At 36.4% G+C, this 20,056-nt stretch overlaps 1 protein-coding gene and 2 pseudogenes across 3 annotated transcripts in view; 1 reads left to right on the forward strand and 2 right to left on the reverse strand.

The window, feature by feature from the left end:
• The window catches only part of REV1 (REV1 DNA directed polymerase), a 137,348-nt gene that overhangs the window by 106,050 nt on the left and 11,242 nt on the right, over positions 1 to 20,056 (reverse strand). The window lies entirely within an intron of this gene.
• On the reverse strand, positions 12,672 to 13,552 carry LOC140508911 (complement component 1 Q subcomponent-binding protein, mitochondrial pseudogene; annotated as a pseudogene).
• On the forward strand, positions 15,338 to 16,306 carry LOC140508910 (glyceraldehyde-3-phosphate dehydrogenase-like; annotated as a pseudogene).

Below are 20,056 nucleotides of genomic sequence, written 5' to 3' on the forward strand. Positions count from 1 at the left end.
AGGAGAAGTGAGGCTGGTGACCTTACACTGCCCTGCTTCCCTCAAAACAAAGTCTAGTGCAAGTCATTTCATCATTTCTCTAATGGCATGGTCTTCTTCAGCAACAAAGGACGAACACAAAAACAAACTACCTCTTATGTCACGGATTGCACTGCCCTCCAGGTAATGCAGGCTCATGACCTAGGTATCATACTCAATTCCTCATTCTCTCTCACCCTCTTCCCCACATTCAATCATCAATTCTTGACATTTCCATCTTCATAACATTTCTCACATAGGCCCTCTTCTCCTCTATCACCACCTTGGTACAGGCCCTCACATCTGAACTTATTGCAATAAATAGCTTCCGGATAGTCTCTCTGCCTCAAGTCTCTCTTCATTCCAATAAAAAAAGACAATCAGCACATCAAAAAACATCTGAAAATGTATGCATTATCCCATACTCATGGATCCTCCCACCTCTGCAAAGGAGTGGAAAGAGGTGATTTCTCATATCTCTTCTTTGAAGTCTGGATGTTTGTTCTTTGTAGTTTTGAAACATTCACTTTAAACTATTTTGTGGTTGTTCTTTCCATTTTTGTTTTTGCAATACTGTTTTCTTGGCTCTCCTTACATCAATCCATAAGTCTTGCCACTTCCTTGTATTCATTATATTCCTATTTATTACATCACGGTAATATTCCATATACCATAATTTCTCAACTATTCTCAGGTGGTGGGTATCTACTTTGTTTCCAGTTGTCACCCTAAAAAGCACTGCTGTATTTTAATATCTATGGGGATTTTTTTTTTTAATCAATGACCTTTCTTATCGTACAGATCTAGGAGTGGATTGTCTGTGTCAAACGCCACAGATAGTTTAGACTGTTCATCTATTGGGGATGGCTTCTGGTCATATACTATGTGTCTACACACTCAGACTACACACACAGTGTTTTTTGTTTGACAGCTTCCAATTTTATCCTAGATGCATGAATTTTGTTAATTTTATCTTTCAGAATTGTTCACTTTCATAATGCTGGTGTTACTGAATATAAGTTGCTTTTGGGTTTTATTCATTTCACTCTGCATAACTTCAGTCAACTAATATTAACTAAGCATTTATGTGCTAAGCTATGTATACAAAGAAAGGCAACAGAGACAGTCACTGTTCTCAAGGAGCTCCCTGTCCAGTGGGGGAGACAACATGCAAATAAACACATATAAACACACACACACACACACGATGTGTGACTGGTACAGTCAGAGAGGGAAAATACTAAGATTAAGGAGCCACCAAAAAATGTGGCAACAGACTTTCTTCATCCACTCCGTACTTGTTGCATGAATGGTAAGACCAAATTTTTTGAGGAATAACAGATCTCTTCCAAGAGGCTCAGCAGTATTCTTAGGCTTGATGCAATTAGCACACCATTTTCAAACAAGAAGTACATGGAATATATCACCACACAAAGGGAATCTTCTTTCAACTTGGAAGACTGTACTGAACCTCTTTTATCAGAGTGGCAAAATGCTTTTGTCTTGCATGTTGCCTGATCAAATTGTTCATCATCAGGAGATCACTGAACAAGATTATTTCTGTTATTATCTTCTAAGGAATTTTTACATACAGATGGTAAACACTTTACTGTAAAACAGACTATCAGGGGATATTTTATTCTTTTTTTATTTAGAGCATCCTGCTCATCATTTCTTAGAGCACAACAGTATTCCATCACAGCTACATACCAATTTGTTCAGCCATTCCCTAACTGATCAGCATCCCCTCAATTTCCAATTCTTTGCCACCAGAAAAGAACTGCTATAAATATTTTTATAGATACAGGTTCTTTCCCTTTTTGTTTTTTACATCCTTGGGGATACAGACCTAGTGGTGGTACTGCTAAATCAAAGGCTACGCATGGTTTTTGCTCTACAGAAGTTGAATCAGTTCACAACTCCACCCACCAACAGTGCATTAATGTCTCCTTTTTCCCATATCCCCTAAATATTTGTCATTTCCCCTTTCTGTCCTACTAACCAATCTAATAGGTATGATATAGTATCTTTGAATTGTTTCAATAGTGAGTTACAGCATTTTTAAAAAATATGGCTATAGATAGCTTTGAAAATTTCATCAGAAAACTTTATCTTTTGATCATTTATCAATTGGGGAATGACTCTTTTATTCAATTCTCTCCTTTTACTCTATCCCTCCTCACATGTGTTTTGCTTCTGTCTACCAATCTCTCCTCCCTTCTATTTTATTTCCTTCCCCTCCTACTTTTCTGTATGATAAAACATATTTCTATACCCAATTGAGTATGTATAATAATTATTCCCTCTAGGAGCCAATTCTGATGCACACAAGGTTCATTCACTCCTCCTCACTTCCTACCTCTTCCCCTCCACTGCAAAGTTTTTTTCTTTATGTGAGATAATTTACCTCATTCTACCTTTCCCTTTCGCAAAGTACATTCCTCTCTTGTCCCTTATTATTTTTTTGTCCTTTCATATTCAACTCACACCTGTGCCCTCTGTCTATATACTCCTTCTATCTGCCCTAATGAGAAGGTTCTTAGAAGCTACATGTATCATATTCCCCTGTAGGAATGTAAACAGTTCTGCTGGGTAGGTGATTCTTGATTGTAATCCTAGCCCCTTTGCCCTCTGGAATATCATATTCTAGGCCCTCCAATCCTTTAATGTACAAACTACTAAATCTCATATTATCCTGACTGTGGCTCCACAATACTTTAATTGCTTCTTCCTGGTTGCTTGCAATATTTTCTCCTTGGCCTGGGAGCCCTAGGATTTCATTAGAATATTCCTGGGAGTTTTAATTTTGGGATCGCTTTCAGGTGGTGATTAGAGGGTTCTCTCAACTTATATTTTACCTTCTGGTTCTAGAATATCAGGACAGTTTTCCTTGAAAATTGCCTGAAAAATGGCATCTAGGCTCTTTTTTTGATATGGCTTCCAGGTGGTTCAATAATTTTTAAATTTTCTCTCCTAGATCAGTTCCAGGTCAGCTGTCTTTCCAATGAGATGTTTCACAGTCTTCTAATTTTTCATTCTTTTGGTTTTTTTAATTGTTTCTTGATTTTTCATAGTAATTAGCTTACATATGCTCAATTCTACTTTTTAAGCAATTTTTTCTTCAGTGAATGTCTGTGTCTCTTCTTCCATTTGGCCAATTCTTTTTAAGGCATTCTTCTCACTGGCTTTTTGTATCTCTTTTGCCATTTAGCTTAGTCTTTTTTTAGATCATCGGTTTTTTAAGGTATTATTTTCTTCAGTATTTTTTTGATTCTCCTTCCTGAGGCTATTGACTCTTTTTTCAGGATTTTCTTAAATCACTCTCATTTCATCTTCCAATTTTCCCTCCACCTCTCTTATTTGATTTCTAAAATCCTTTTTGAGCTCTTCCATGGCTTGAGACCAATTCACGTTTTTCTTGGAGCCTTTGGATGTAGGAGCTTTGACTCTGTTATCTTCCTCTGAGCATGTGTTTTGATCTTTCTTGTCACCATAGTACCTTTCTATGGTCAGAATTTTTTTCAGTTGTTTGCTCATTTTCCAGGCTATTTCTTGACTTTTAACTCTTTGTAGGGCTCTGCTTCCAGGCTGAAGGGTACACTGCCCCAAGTTTCAGGGATTTTTGTACAGCTCTTTTCAGTGATACCTCCTGGGACCTGTAAGTTTTCAATTCTTCCAAGGTGGTATGATCTAAGGAGAGATGTGTTTACTAATATTCTGATCTGTGGGCAACCACTAGCACTCCTTTCTGCCCTAGAACTGTGACAAGGTCCCCACTCCGCTGTGACCACAAATTCTGCTGCACTAGTGCTCTTCCTTGTCCTCTGACTGTCACCCAGGACTGCAACCTGGATCTGAGTACAGGCAAAGCAACTGAGTCCTGCCCCCAGTGCCAGCCAAGAGACCCCTGTAACCTCTTTCCGACCAGTTGTTTCATCCCCTTAATGTCTGTGGGCTAAGACCTCTAAAAGCAACCATTATCTCTGCTGATTTAGTGGCTCCCACAGCCTGCTCCTGGCTTGCTGTGACTGGGTCTGTGCCACTCTCACCTAGGAGCGACAGAACTTTTCTGCAGACCTTCTAAGTTGTGTTTGGCTGGAAAATTTTTCACCCCATCCTTTTGTGGATTCTGCTGCCATCGTGGCTCTAACCATGTGATATTTTATTCTAATGAATGTTTTTATTTGTAATCTCTCAGACTAGTAATGCCCTCATTCTCTGTCATCTTACATAACTAGTCAAGTGACAAATATCTATCTTTACAGCACTCTTTATCTGACCTGTTCTCTCCACTGAACACAGCTACCACTTTAACTTAAGCCCTCTACAAAGCCTAATTAGTCTTTCTGCCTAAAGTCTCTCACTTATGGCAATCCACCTTACAAATTGTTGCCAAAGTGATTTGCCTTAAAACACAGATAAGACTGTATCATTCCCCTATTCGATCAGTAATAGGAAATAGCTTCCTATTGCCCCTAGAATAAAACATAAACTGTTTAATTTTTAAAGCTAAACAATATTTTATATTCAAATATTTTCCAATCTCACTGGAAATGATGTACTCTTTCCCACACTATGATTTACCAAACTAGCCTGCTCTCTAGTGCACACACAGGACACTTGGTCTCTGTGCCTCTGTAGTGGTTGTCACACATGCCTCTTTACCTCTGCCTCAGAATCCTCCTCTTCCTTTAAGATGCAGCTCAAAGATCAATTTCATCACACCGTTCTTGATTTCTCCAATCACTTATGCCCTTCCTCCCAAAATCTCTTGTATATAATTATTTTATATATTTGCATTTATTAACTTTATACCATGCATGTTTATACAGTGTCCCAAAAGCCTTGATGCAGTCTAAGTCTTAAAAAGCTTAAATGATTATTTGTATTTGTTGTCTCCCTCATTAGAATATAAGCTCCTTCCTAGTGGGGATTGTTTCATTCTTTATACTTATGTCATCAGCATTAGCATAGTTCCTGGAACATAGTAGGTATTTAATATACTTGTGGAATGAGAACTTTCAAAATCTGCTTTAGCAAATGCTAAGAAGGAAGTGTCAAGTCTTATTATATCTAGTAATAAAATTCTAAAGTCCAGTTTTGAGAGGCTTTTGGGGGGGATTTTTTTTTTCCAGGAAGGAAATGTAAGAAACCAAGATATAAGAAACCCTCTGGATTACAAATGATTGTTAATGTTCATAGTTAAGCCTAACTCACTCATTTAGTTAACTTTCTACTCCCTACTCCTTTTACCGATGATCTAATTTCTGGAGCTAGGACCATCTTCCCTAGTAAAAAGGAAATGAGGATGCATACCCTTTGACCCAGCAATATCGCTACTAGGACTATATCCCCAAGAGATCATAAAAATGGGAAAGGGTCCCACATGTACAAAAATATTTATAGCAGCACTCTATGTAGTTGCCAAAAACTGGAAGTCAAGGGGATGTCCATCAATTGGGGAATGGCTGAATAAATTATGGTATATGAATGTAATGGAGTACTATTGTGCCATAAGAAATGATGAACAAGAAGACTTCAGAGAGGCCTGGAAGGACTTATATGACCTGATGCTGAGTGAAAGGAGCAGAACCAGGAGAACTTTATGCACAGCAACAACCACAGTGTGTGAGAGTTTTTTCTGGTAGACTTAGATTTTTGTAATAACACAAGAACTTCTGAAAAAAAAAAAAAATCCCAATGGTGGACCTCAAGGCAAAAAGCCTTCCACACTCAGAGAGAGAAATATGGAAGTCACTCACATAATGTAGCAGATCATGTTTGTGTATGTGTATCTGTTTGTGTATCATGTTCTGATTTGTTATACGGATTCTTTCATTTATCTTAGTCTGACTACATAGCATGACTATAGTGAAAATATACTCAATAGGAAAGTATATGTAGAATCTATACAGAATTGTATGCAGTCATGGGGAGGGAGGGAGGTAGTGGGGGGTGGGTGGGGAGGGATAAAATCGCAATTGTATGGCAGTGATTGTTAAACATTAAAAAAAATAAAAAAATTAATAAAAAAAAAAAAAAGGAAATGAGGAAATACTCCTCATTGTAGGTCAGAAACTGTAATTCTTATTTCTGATAAACACTGGATTTCGTGTACAACATTTCAGGGAAATTGATACCCAAGGAACCATTTAGAGGTAAGTATGTGGGCAGATATCTAGAATATTTTGTACGGGCTAAATTTGTGTCTTTCTTTTTGTTGTATTTCAATGTTCATCTCTTTTGAATGGCGAGTACATTCAGTAATTCAGAAAGCAGATCAGTTTAAAAAATTGAAAAGGTTCTCTCTTTAAATCTTTCTGGTAAAGGGTTCTCAGAAGGGCTATACTTTTAGACCTCTAGTCATAGAAAACCTCACTAATTTCTGAGGAAACATACGTCATTCTTGGTGTACATTCTTAGAGCAATTTGTAATTTTGCGGAAGAAGTAAAATGATAATATCCTTAAATTCAGAGATTCCATTGTTACATACATACCCCAAAAAGGTTAGTAAAAAAAGGACCCAGTATACTACAAAACTGTGTAGTAGCACTGTTAGCAGCAGCATCAAGCTGCATTTGTGCTCTGCATCACTTCAAATAAGACTTCCCAGGGTTCTCTGAATTCCTTATAGTTTTTGTTTCTTGTTACATTTATACACTACCTTTTGTTTAGCCATTCCCTAACTGATGCCATTGTTTCCATTTTTGTTTTTGTTCTTTTTTGCCATAAAAGGTCTTCCATGAAAGGAAGAAGCATCAGAAATATAATTATTAAAATTGCATACATAATAATAGGTAGCTGAATTCATATTAACAGCTATGCAGCACCCCAATTCCAAATAACAAAGAAAAACTGCATATGCTCATCTATGTTTGCTTTGTTGATGTATAACATGTTTCATCATCAGTCCTCCAGAAACATGAATAGTGATTGAACTGATAATAATCCTTTACAGCTTTCAAAGATACTTGTTTTTCAAAGTGCGGTTGTCACTGAATAAATCATTCTCCTGGTTCTGCTAATTTCATTCTTTATCAGTCTACAGAAATCCTCAAGATTGTTCATTCTTACAGTACTGGTGTTATATTATAACATAGTCTTCTGGTTCTGCTTACTTTACTCTACATCAGTTCCTAAATCTTTCCCATGTCTTTTATGAAATAATCTATTTCTTAATTCCCACAGCATGACAGCCCTACATCATATTCAGATATCACAACTTATCCATTCATTCCTCAATTAAACTTTCCTTTGTTAGGGGAAAAGTAACTCAAAATAAGTGTGATTTTTAAAAACATATCTTTTTTTAAAAAAAATAGGAAAGGACAACAGATGCTTCTTCAAGAATCTGCTGCCAACTCTGCCCAAGACAGAGTAAATGTTTGATATGCCACGTTTAAAATACTGCCAACTCTTGGGCTAAGACATTCCAGTTTGTCCTTAAACAGCAAATTTTCCAAAACCCAACATTTTATATAAAAGTAGCCAGATTCACAAGAATGTCTTACTATATATTCCATTGTCTAGGATAGCAATTCTCAAATAAGGTGATATGTTTAGATTAGATGCTTCACTTCATAACTCTGAGAAAAGGAGTTTTCCTACATACCATACCTACCCCATGTTCTCCAATGAAAGACTTTAGAAGAATATTTTTCGATGCATAAAATAAAAAGGAATATAAATGAAGCCAATTACATTGAAGTAATAAAATATTTTTCAAAAAACAACAATCATAGATCGCAGATTAGTTAAGAACTCCTAGTCTACAGAGAAGAAAGAGTTCTGGAGAAATATTGCTTGGATATTAATCAGTAGCACAGTAATTGGCACATAGTAGATAATAGATTAGATAGAGAGCACTTATTAAGCAGTTACTATGTGCTAGGCAATATGCTAAACACGGGTAATGCAAATACTAGCAAAGAGAAGAGCAGGCCCTGACCCTCAAAGAGCTTACATTCCAATGGGAAAAGGCAACACAGAAACAGAATGGAAAAGGTGAAAGAGGCAGGATGTAAGCTTGGAGGGTCAGAAGTAGAGCCAGGTTCAAAATTAGCATGGTTGTCCTGGGAACTCCCTCAAGTGAAAGTTCTGGGCAGGAACTTACCAAATGGAAGTAGGGCCCTCAGAGGCAGAGATATTTTAAGTCCAGAAAAGTGGGAGCTGAATCATGTATAATAAGTGCTTTTTGACTGGCTGACTGACTCAGCTTTCATTAGAAGAAAGTATCCAAGATTAGGGAATCGTATTTTGCCCTTGTCAGACCAGATATAGGGTGTTATATCTCTGGAAGGACACTGATAAGCTAGAGAACATGTAGGGGAGGGTGATTAGGATGGTAAAAGGCATCAAAACTAGATCACAAACATGAGACACAGAGGAAGCAAGTGTAATGCTTCACCTGAAAAGGCAAAAACTTAAGGGGTGGGAAGAAAGAGATACAAGTATTCAAAATATTTCAAAGACAATTATATAGCAGTACAATTAGACTTCTGTAGTAATGGGAAATTGCAAAGAGCATTTGGATTTGCTATAAGTAAAAAAATTTATTAACTTTCAAATCAGAGTTATCCAGAAGTCAAATGGGCTGTTTGGGAAGACAGTAGGCTTTGTCTTACTAGATGCCCACAAACAAAACTAGATGACTATATATCAGATATGCTGTGGAAGGTATTCCTGCTCAAGATTTGGATAGACTACATGGCCTCTGAGACCCTTCTCAATTCTGAGAATCTGAGGCTATGCACCTACTATATTAGTCCAAATACGGGACTTCTTTCTCTACAAATATGGAGTTCCTTTATTCATTCCTAACGACTGCTTACTCAATGAAGCCTATAATTGTATTCATAGTCTCAGTGGGTTGCAGTAAAATTTATATAGTGTGAGAAAATCAGAGGGATTGATAAAAGTGACAAAAATAAGAAGCGACAAGAAAAATATATTCATGTGGAAATAAGTATTTTTAAAAATCTTCCGCATTAAGTATTATTAATTGAATACTTGGAGAATTAAGTTAAAGAGCAGGTAAAGATCCATATTTCTTAAAAGAAAAGTGAAACAAGTTACAGGAGGAAATAGATGGTAAAATGTTATTTGTGGGGAACCTCAACTTTCCCCTTTCAGAACTAGATAAATCTAATAACCAATAAATAACAAAGAAGTTAAGATAAATAGAATTTTAGGAAAAGTTATATATGATAGTCCCCTGTTGAAAACTGACTTGGAATACAAAGTAACATACCTTTTACTCAGCAGTATGTAGTACCTACACCAAAACTAACCACACATTAAAGCATAAATACCCTTGTGACCAGATGCAAAAAACCAGAAATATTAAATGCATCCCTTTTGGATCATAATGCAATAAAAATTACATTCAATAAAGGCTTGTAGAAAGATTAAAAATTAATTGGAAACTAATCCTAAAAAATGAATGGATCAAAACAAATCAGAAAAGCAATTATAATTTCATTAAAGAGAAGGACGATAATAAGACAACATACCAAAATTTATGAGATGCAGTCAAAGCAGTACTCAGGGTAAAATGTGTATCACTAAATGCTTGCAACAATAGAAGAGAGAAAGACAAGATCAGTGAATTGTGCATTCAACTAAAAAAAGCTAGAAAAAGGACAAATTAAAAATGCCCAATTAAATACCAAATTGGAAATCCTGAAAAATCAAAGAAGAGATTAATAAAACTGAAAGAAATGTTTCTTCAGTCATTTCAGTTGTGTCTGACTCCTTGTGAGCTCATTTTGGGTTTTTTTTGCAAAGATCCCAGAGTGGTTTATCATTTCCTTCTCCAGCTCGTTTGCAGATGAGGAAACTGAGGCAAACAGGGTTAAGGGACTTGCCCAGAGTCACACAGATAACAAGCATCTCAGACTGGATTTGAAGTCACTTCGTTCTGACCTTAGGTTTAGTCAGACTCTCTCCACTGAACCACCTACTTGCCCCTGAAAGTAAGAAAACCAGTGAACTAATAAAATAAAACTTAGGAGCTAATTTTGTAGAGAAAAAAATAAAATGGATAAATCATTGATTAATTTGATTTTTTAAAAAAGGAAAAAACCAAATTACCAGTATCAAAAACAAAAAGTGAATTTACCACAAATGAAAAATAAATTAAAAGCAATTATTAGGACCTATATTGCCCAATTATATGCCAATAAATATGATAATCTAAGTGAAATGGATAAATTGTTTAGAAAAATGAATACTTAACCCCATCTTAGAAAAAGAAATTGAACAAGCCATCAGTGAACTAAGAAAAAAATCCCAAGGCCAGATGGATTCAAAAGTGAATTCTATCAAACATTTAAAGAACCATTAATTCCAATACTAAATAAACTCTTTGGAAAACAGGCAAAGGAGTTCTACCAAATTCCTTTTATGACACAAATAGGGTACTGATATCTAAACCAGGAAGAGTCAAAACAAAGAAAACTATAGAACTGTTTCTCTAATGAATGTTGATGCAAAAATTTTTAAGTATTAACAAGGATATTACACCAATATACCACAAGGATAAAACCCTATGACCAGGTAGGATTTATACCAGGCATACAGGGCTGGTTCAACAGTTAAAAAAAAAACTATCAGCTTAATTGACCATATCAATAACAAAACAAAAAATCATATGACTATCTCACAATAGATGCAGAAAAAGCTTTTGACAAAACAGAACACCCATTCCTATTAAAAACAAAAATAAAAAGTCAGATCTAAAAATCGAGAAAAATATCAACTGCTCACAGATAGACTAAGTCAATATGATAAAAATTGCAATTCTACCTAAATTTATTTATTCAGTGCCATATCAAACACACTAGCAAAAAAAATCACTTTATAAAGCTAGGAAAAAATAATAACATTCATTTGCAAGAACAAAAGTTTCAGAACATCAAGAGAATTAATGAAAAAAGAAGGTAGCCTAGATGTACAAGACCTCAAAAACTGCATTATAAAGTGGTAATCAAACAATCAAAATACTCTGGTACTGGATAAGAAGTAAGAGTGGTGGACTAGTGGAATAGATCAGATAAACAATACACAGAAGTAAATGACCTACATAATCTATTGTTCGATAAACTGAAAAGATCCAAGCTTTTAGAATAAGAACTCACTATTTGACAAAAACTGATGGGAAAACTGCAACAGGTTTGCAGAAAGAAATTAGGTATAGACCAACATACCTAAACAGTATACCAAAACAAGGTCACAATGGGTACATGATTTAGATGTAAAGGGTAATACCATAAATAAATTGGAGGACTAAGGAATAGCTCACCTGTAAGATCTTTGGATATAGGAAGAATTTCTGAACAAGCAAGTAACAGAGCATTATAAGATATAAAATGGTTAATTTTGATTACATTAAATTAAAAGTTTTGCACAAACAAAACCAGTGCAGTCAAGATTACATGGAAAACAGAAAACTGGAAACATTTTTTACAGCATGTATCTCTGATAAAGGCCTTATTTTTCAAATATATAGAGAACTAAGTCAAATTTATAAGACTATATAAATCATTCCCCAATTGATAAATGGTCAAAGAATATGAACAGGCAGCTTTCAGATGAAGAAATCAAAGCTACCTATAATCATGTGAAAAAATGCTCTAAATCACTATTGATTAGAGAAATGCAGGTTAAAACAACTCTGAAGTACCACCTCATACCTACCAGATTAGCTAATATGATAGGAAAGGAGAGTAACAAATGTTAGAGAAGATGAGGGGAAATTGGGATACTAATGCACTGTTGGTAGAGTTGTGAATTGATCTAACCATTCTGGAGAGTAATTAGGAACTATGCCTGAAGGACTATAAAACTGTGCATTTCCATTGACCCAGCAATACCACTACTAGGTCTGTACCCCAAAAGGATAGAAAAGAAGAGAAAAGCACCTGTTAACAGAAAGATCATTGTAGCAGTTTTTTCTGCAGTGGCAAAGAATTAGAAATTGAAGGGATGTCCATCAACTGGGAAATCACCGAACAATCTGTGGTTTATGATTGTAACTGAATACTATTGTAGAAAAACCTGGACTTACATGAATTAATGCAGATCCAAGTGAACGGAACCAGAAAAACATTGTACATGACACTGTAGAGCAGAATACTGTATGATGATCAACTGTGAATGACTTATTCTCAGCAATATAATGATCCAAAGACAATTCCAAAGGACTCATGATGAAAAATACTATGTTCAGAGAGAGAACTGAAAGAATCTGAATGCAGATCAAAGCAAACTATTTTTCAGGGTTTTTTTTAATCTGTTGCTTCTTTCACAACATGACTAATATGGAAATGTGTTTTGCATGATTGCACATTTATAACATCAAATTGTTTACTGTCTCAGGGAGGGGAAGGGGGCGAAGAGCGGGAACTTGGAATTCAAAATTTTTAAAAAATGTTAAAAATAGTTTTTACAGGCAATTGGAGAAAATTTTTTTAAAACCCCACTGGTGTTATTGATTTATTTATCTATTACTGATCTAGGGATCTAATTTAACTTTTCTGGGGGGAAGAGGGGTCGAGGGTTTTATTTCTCATCATTCTGGGGTGATGTACAAAAATATCAGTAGACAAAGAAAATAAAATGGCTAAGACAACAATTTATGCCTGGAGGTATTTTACAGCACTTTCTCCATGATAGCTTCTAGATAACGTTCTCTTGGAAGGAAGGACTCTGGGTGCCTAGCAAGGGCCGCAACCTCAGGCCTCCCTACTGACACTTAACAAACCCTTTCAGATTTTCAAAGAAGTTGCTGTACTCCTGGTCCTTTAAAGCCATGCTCAGCTCAATCACTTCATCTGCAAAGGTGCTGTACACCCCACAGTCAGTCAGAAAGTCAATCAAGTGGTCATACAAGGACCAGTCCAGAGAATCTGTATTAAGAGTGTAGTTTGTATCCTTCCAGTCGGATTAGGTGGAGGGCTGAAAGCTAACTTCCTGGGTAGAGAAGATGTCACTCTCCTCCTCTTCTTCCTGTACAACCTTGTCCTCTGAATGGCAGCAGTCCAGTACAAGGGCCTTCTTGGCACTATACTTCACAACCTCTACCACAAAGTTCAAGGTTGACAAAAGTTCAGGCTCTTGCTGTTCTTGAGTTTTCTGTCCTTCTGGTGGCTCATTGTCAAATGTCAGTGGGATACTGTTGCTAATAATGAATATGACCGTGATCCTCTTGCCAGCTAATCTCCAGACTAACTTGGCTTCTGTCTTTTGCACACCCAGTTCCAAATGCCCAGATTCTGGATTTTATGGATTTTCCTCTCCTCTTTAACTTCATCTATCAGGAATTCAGCAAAGGCTTCATCCCCCTCGGTGAGTACCCTACACTTGCATGAGCACAGGCCAGGAACACTCCTGAGAGGCTGCAGGAGGCAGCCTGCTGTTGACTCCTCCTCCCAGGAGGCCTCCAAAGGCATGGGTTGCAGTGGTAGCCTTGGTGGGGCACAGTGTGGGGAGGGCAGCAGCAGCAGCGGGCCGTGACCAAGACACACAGAGGGGGATGAGAGCAATGAAGGAGACCAGAAGGATAGCGTCTAATCTAACTTTTCTTCTTTTTACCTGAATTTTTTAAACCTTTCAACTTCAGAATCTATTTAATACACCGAAACTTTTTTGTTCTTTTTTTTTTAACAATGAAAGCTTTTCTGCTACTTATAGTATATATCTTCTATCATGAAAAAAATAACAAACCATCCATTCAACACATATTCACTGAATGCTTATTTTATGTTAAGGCTCTATTTATGTAGCTTACACTAACATGGATTTTTCCATTTTAGCTTTGAACATTCGCTAGTCTTGAAATTTATATTACTTGCTACTTTTCACATTTTGTTATCATCTGTTCTAAGTAATCCTGGGGGGGGTGAGGGGAATTTAAAAGAAAAAAACATGTCTAAATAATACAATACAGTAAAGACATATCTGTACAGTTTTCCCTTCCACATTACAGGGGTTAGGGGCACGGTGTCTAGACAAATATGTAAAAAAAAAAAAAAAAAATTTGGCCCTACTTTTGTACCAAAGAACTCTGAAGTATTACGGTATTAAAAGATAAAATATGTTGATATTATACAATACTACACATGTATTTTATGCATTTCTGAGTCTCTGAACTTTTTCTGTGTTGTCTGCTGGCCTTCTAGTGCCATCTGCAGCTTCCACAAAACTACAAAAAAATACCTATTTAATTTCTTATGCTGAATCACAATGTATTGAAACTATGATAGGGAAAGTCGCAATGTGGAAGGGATAACTGTAATTTCATTCTGTGAAAGTAAAACTTTTTAAGCGAAATAATATTATAGGGGAGCCTTACTTATATAGGAATCAAAGAAATTTTAAGAGATGGAAAAGACCTCAGAAATAATTTAATTCACAAAAATACTTTATTTTATGGAAGAGAAAATTGAGAACTAGAAAGGGTTAAGTGATTTTCCTTAGGTCACACACTTGGGAAACTGGAGTCAAATCCAGTTTTTAAAATTCTTCTAATTCCAAATGCAGCTCTTTCCATTACATCATGATATAAACCATTCCCACGTAAATCAAAACGCAGAGTTAAAAAGATCTTAAAAAGAAACTTGAGGAAAGAACTAGATTAGTGCCTCAGTCTCAATTTCCTCATCTGTTAAAAAAAAAAAAGCCTAAGTATATTTTTAAACACTTTCTAAAACCTTAAAAAGATCTATGCAATTTATACAGGCAGCATGGCATAGTGTGATAGAAAGCTAGCTTTTGAAGCAGAAAGATTTGAGTTTAAGTCCCACCTTTAACATATACTGGCAGTGTGACCCTCAGAAAGTTATTTAACTTCTCAACAGCTTAGTAAACTCTCTAATACTATAAATTACAAGGGCCCAACCTGAGTTGCCAAAGGAAGTTTCCTCATTGGAGTTCCCTAAACCAATAAAATCATAAGTCTAATCCCTCTTTCTATCCTATTATATTTTAAAATGTAAAAAAATCTTGGATCCATACAAAAAGAGTCTGCAGGCTGGAATTTGTTCTCTGGATGTAGTTTACTGACCCCTGGTTTAGAGAATCAATTCCAATGTTATCACATACACTGACTCCAACTGTAGATGACTGTTTATGTCAAGGTGGTATTTCAGCACAGCACAAGTTCTGGCAAGATCTCATCAAGCTAGAGAAGTTTTTAAGTATGATTGTCATGATAGGGTACATGTGTGATGCCTTAGGACCAACTAATGGAGAAGCTCTTCACCACAGCTATGAATCAATCAAGGATCTCAGCTCTTATCCCAAGCTCAGTGCCAGAATCTTACTGCAGTAGCTGCATCTCTGAGACAAAATGGTAAAAGTAAAAGCTGGAGTCACTGGATTTGGTCATATGAACAGGACTGCATTCACCAGAGTGGAGGATGTCGCCTTCAACGACCCTTTCATTCATCTCAAATATATAGCTTATGTTCCAGTATGATTCCACCCCCACCAAGTTGAAGGGCACTATTAATGCTGAGAATGCAAAGTTGGTGACCATTACAAAAGTCATTACTATCAGGGCCATGATCTCACCAATATAAATGGGGATCCCATCAATATTAATGAGGAACTACTCAAGCTCAGCAGTAGGGTCCACTGATGTCTTTACTTTCATGGAAAAAGCTGAGGCTCATCTGGAGAGTGGAGTTAAGGATGTCATCATCTCTGTCCCTTCTGCTGATGCCCTTAATATTGTCAGAAATGCCTCCTATCCTATAAATTGCTTGTCCCCATTCCCACCCCCATCCCTACCGCTGGCCAAAGTCATTCTTAACAACCTTGGCACTGTGGAAGGACTCATGACTATAATTCATGTCATTACTGCTACCCAGAAAAATGTCAATCCTGTTTCCACTGATACTGCTAAGGCTGTGGGCAAGGTTATCCCCAAGCTGAATGGGAAACTCACAGACATGGCTGTCCGTGTCCCTACTCCCAATGTATCTCTTGTGGATCTGACCTGCAGCCTAGAAAAATCTACCAAATATGATGACACTAACAAAGTGGCTAAGCAAACATCAGAAGGACCTTGAAAAACATCTTGGACTACATAAAGGACCAGTAATTTTAACTTTAACCAGTAACTTCTGTAACTTTAACAGCAACACTCACTGTTCTACTTTTGATGCTGGTACTGGTATTGCCCTCAATAACCATGCTATCCAGCTCACTTACTGGTATAACAATGAATATGGTTATAGCAACTATGTAGAAGACTTCATGATCTATAAAGCCTCCAAGGAATAAAGTGGAAAGCCATGGATCTACACCCTCAGACAAAATAAGGAGTTCCACCACTGGGGAGTTAATATTTTTAATCTATTTCCCTCTACTGAGGACCTCATGCCCCAAGGAACCTCCGTAGTAAAGGGGAGAAGAGAGTCCCATGTCATGTATCATCAATAAAGTCACCATATTCAGTGCAAAAAAAAAAAAAATCTATCAACAAGCATAATTAAGCATCTATTATGCAAGCTGCTGGGGATAACAAGACAAAATGAGACCACTCCTGTCATCAAAGAATTCACACTCTATCAGATAAGACAACATTTATATAGACAGGATATGAAGCAATTTTTTAAGAGAAAACTCTAGCAGCTGAGGTGTAGGGAGGTGGAGGAGTCAAGTAAGGCCTGGTGGCACTTAAAGGGAATGAAATATGCAATAGGGAAAAGGATAAGCATTTATATAGCAGCTACTATGCACCAAGCACTGTGCTAAGTGCTTTTACAAATATTATCTGATGTAATGAGATAATTGAGCTAAGTTTTAAAGGAAACTAGAGATTTGATGAGTTGAGCTTGGGGGACATAGCCTTTGCAAAGGCAAAGAAATGGGACATGGAATATCATGTGTGAGAAAGGGAAAAAGGCTGTTTAACGGAACCACTAAGAGCATGAAAGTGAATAGATATTGAGGCTGGAAAGGTGGCCTAGAGCTAGGCTGTGAAGGGTTTTAATTGCCAAACAGAAGAATTTATATTTGACTCCAGGAAAGCCAAAGGGGTTTATTAAGTAGGAAGAGGGATATAATCAAACCTGTGGTTTAAGAAAATCACTCTGACAGCTTGTATAAAGTATGGATTGGAGTGGGAAGAAATGTGAAGTAGAGAGAGCAATTAGGAGACAATTGCCATGGAGTCTAGATGGGAGGTAAAGAAACCCTTAACTGATGTAGCTATGGGATGAGTAGAGAAAAAAGACTGATTGGAGGAAGATTAGAGACAAAATCAGCAAGACTTGGGAATAGAGTAGATAGGGGTGAAGGAGAATGGATTCAAGGATTCTTTGAAGATAGCAAACCTGTGACTAGAAAGATGGTGGTATCTACAATGGAAATAAACTTAGGAGTCTCTTTGGGGGTAGCACGAGGATGAAAGCAATGAATTGTGTTAGACACACTAAACTTAAGATGCCTATGACATATTCAGTTCAAAGAAGTTCAATGAACTGTTGGGGATATGGAATTAGATCAAGAGAGAAACTTAGGGCTGACTATATGGATCTGAGAATCATATGCATAGTGATGATATTCAACCCATGGAATCTCATGTAGTCATCAAGAGAGAAAGAAAATAGAAAGCTGCAAAAAAGAACAAAATGGATGAAGACTACGAAAAAGCCATCAGATATGGGAATAAATAAATCATTTATAAATTTGGAAAGAGCAGTTTTGGCTGAGTGATAACGTAGGAAACCAGAATGCAAAGGGCTGAGAAGTGAGAGAAAGGAAATGGAAGAAAGGACAATACAACTTCTTCCCCTCATTCCCCAAATTTGTGAAATGGAGATAAGCAGAAAGGATAAGATCAAATACAAGCTTTTAAGGAAAGGGGAGACTGAGTGAGTTGTTAGGCAGCAAGAAAGGAACCAGGACATAGCAAGAGTTCAAGGATTAGAGTGAGAAAAGAATGAGTGCAACGGCAATTTGACAGAGAAGATACGATAGCAAAGAATAGGACTGAAGACACTCATAAAGAGTGGTTGACCATGCTGAGAAGTCCCTCTTCAAAGACTCAAGAATGGGGGATGATGTCAAAGGATTTCAATAGAGAAAAGGACAACAGGGAGCTCAAAACATAAGGCCTCTATTTTTTCGATAAAGTTTGAGATGAGTTCCTCAGTTCATGAACTTTTTTATAATTGTATTTTAACTGGTTTCCTTTGTAATCCCACATTTTACTTTATGCCTTTAAAAACCTAATCATGAAAAGGCATCAACTGACTTCAAATGACTGTCAAAAGAGTACAAAATACAAAAAATGGTTAAAAACTCAAGATCTATTACATGAACTGATATAAAGTGAAGTGAGCAGAACCAGAACATTGCACATAGTAACGAACAACACTATACAAAACGATCAACTGTGAATGACTTAGCTATTGTCAGAAATACAGGGATCCAAGACAAATCTCAAGCATTTAGGATGAAAAATGCTATAAAAATGAAAAATTGCAGAGAAAGAACTGATGAAATCTGAACGTAGATTGAAGCATACTGACTTTTTTTATACTTTATTTTTCTTGTTTCCTTTTTGTCCTCTTTCTTTCACAACACGCCTAATACGGAAATACTTGCCATGACTGAACATGTATAACGAAGAGGAGGGACAGTGGGAAATAATTTGGAACTCAAAATTATAAAAAATGGAAGGTTAAAAATTGTTTTTACATGTAATTAAAAAAATAAAATACTGAAACTTAGAAAAACAACCCAAAGTCTAAATAAAAAAAGATTCCCTACCAATAGTCTAATTCACTAGATTTTGTGGATAACATGTTACTCAATGCAGTGGCCCCTAGTCCAACAAAAGGACACCTTCAGTGAGATCTGTAATTATTAAAAAGAGATGTCTAGCATTCAATGCAATTTTTAAAATGGATGAAGAATGAATATTGCCAGAATGGCATGCAGTTGGATAAGAGGCCCAGTGAGCTAGATCATCATATTTATCTTGCTTGGTTGGTCACTGGAGAAGGACAATGACCTAGGCATAAGATTTCATAGGAGGTTACAGGGGATTACATTTGGGGAAACTCCAGGGCTTTCAATGGTGTCAAGATGCTGCACAAGTTCATCCTTTAATTCCTAACATGTAACTGTTATTATAACTGGAATGTTAGAACAATGTTCTTTATCAAAATTTCAGGTGACCCAAAAAACATACCAGTGGGTCTAACAACCAGGGCTGAAGCCAGAGATGTGTTGGACCAAGCTCAAAGCAGTTCTCAAAGCCTATTATATTCAGTGTGAGCATTTACATTTTTGAAATATGTAAATGTATAAATCAGAGCTTGATTTGTTGACTGTCTAGAAACTTAAGCAAGTGAAGGGGAAAATGTTAATAATGCAGATTAAACTTTGGGTGTGCCATGTGTATTTAAACATTTAGCAATACTGCTATTTGAAGCCTGTAAAAATGTGGACCTGTGTATAAGACATAAAGGAAAACAAAGGCTAGTCACTTGGGCAAAAGTGAGAGATAACAGATGTCTAGTTTTAGTAAAGTATTTGTACTGATAAGCCACAAGATATTAAAAGAACAAAAGGAAGGTCATGAGCATTTGAGCAGATTCTAAACTAATTATTTACAAAAAGATGGAGGCAAGAGTTGCACAAGATGAAAAGGAAAAATTGTGAATCTGTACCATTAGAGAAAGTACCTACAAGATTGAGAAAATGGTTCCATCAAAGTATTTCCCATTAAACTGATTTGATTTGACACAATACAGTTAATGATATTAAAGAATAATAACAGTTAAGATGATTAAAAACCACATTTATAATAATTTAAGATCTTGAAGATGTTTTACATATATGATCCCATCTGATTCTCTAAACAATCTTATGAGGTAAGCATTATGTGCAATTCATGTCATCATTTCTCCGATGGCATGGTCTTCTTTGGCAACGAAGGAAGAACACAATGTTAGCCCCATTTAAGAGATGAGGCCCCATAGAAATGGGGACTAGTAGACCATACACAAGGATTTTGGT

This window comes from Notamacropus eugenii, chromosome 5 (assembly GCF_028372415.1).
Source record: "Notamacropus eugenii isolate mMacEug1 chromosome 5, mMacEug1.pri_v2, whole genome shotgun sequence".
In the NCBI taxonomy this organism is placed as follows: domain Eukaryota; kingdom Metazoa; phylum Chordata; class Mammalia; order Diprotodontia; family Macropodidae; genus Notamacropus; species Notamacropus eugenii.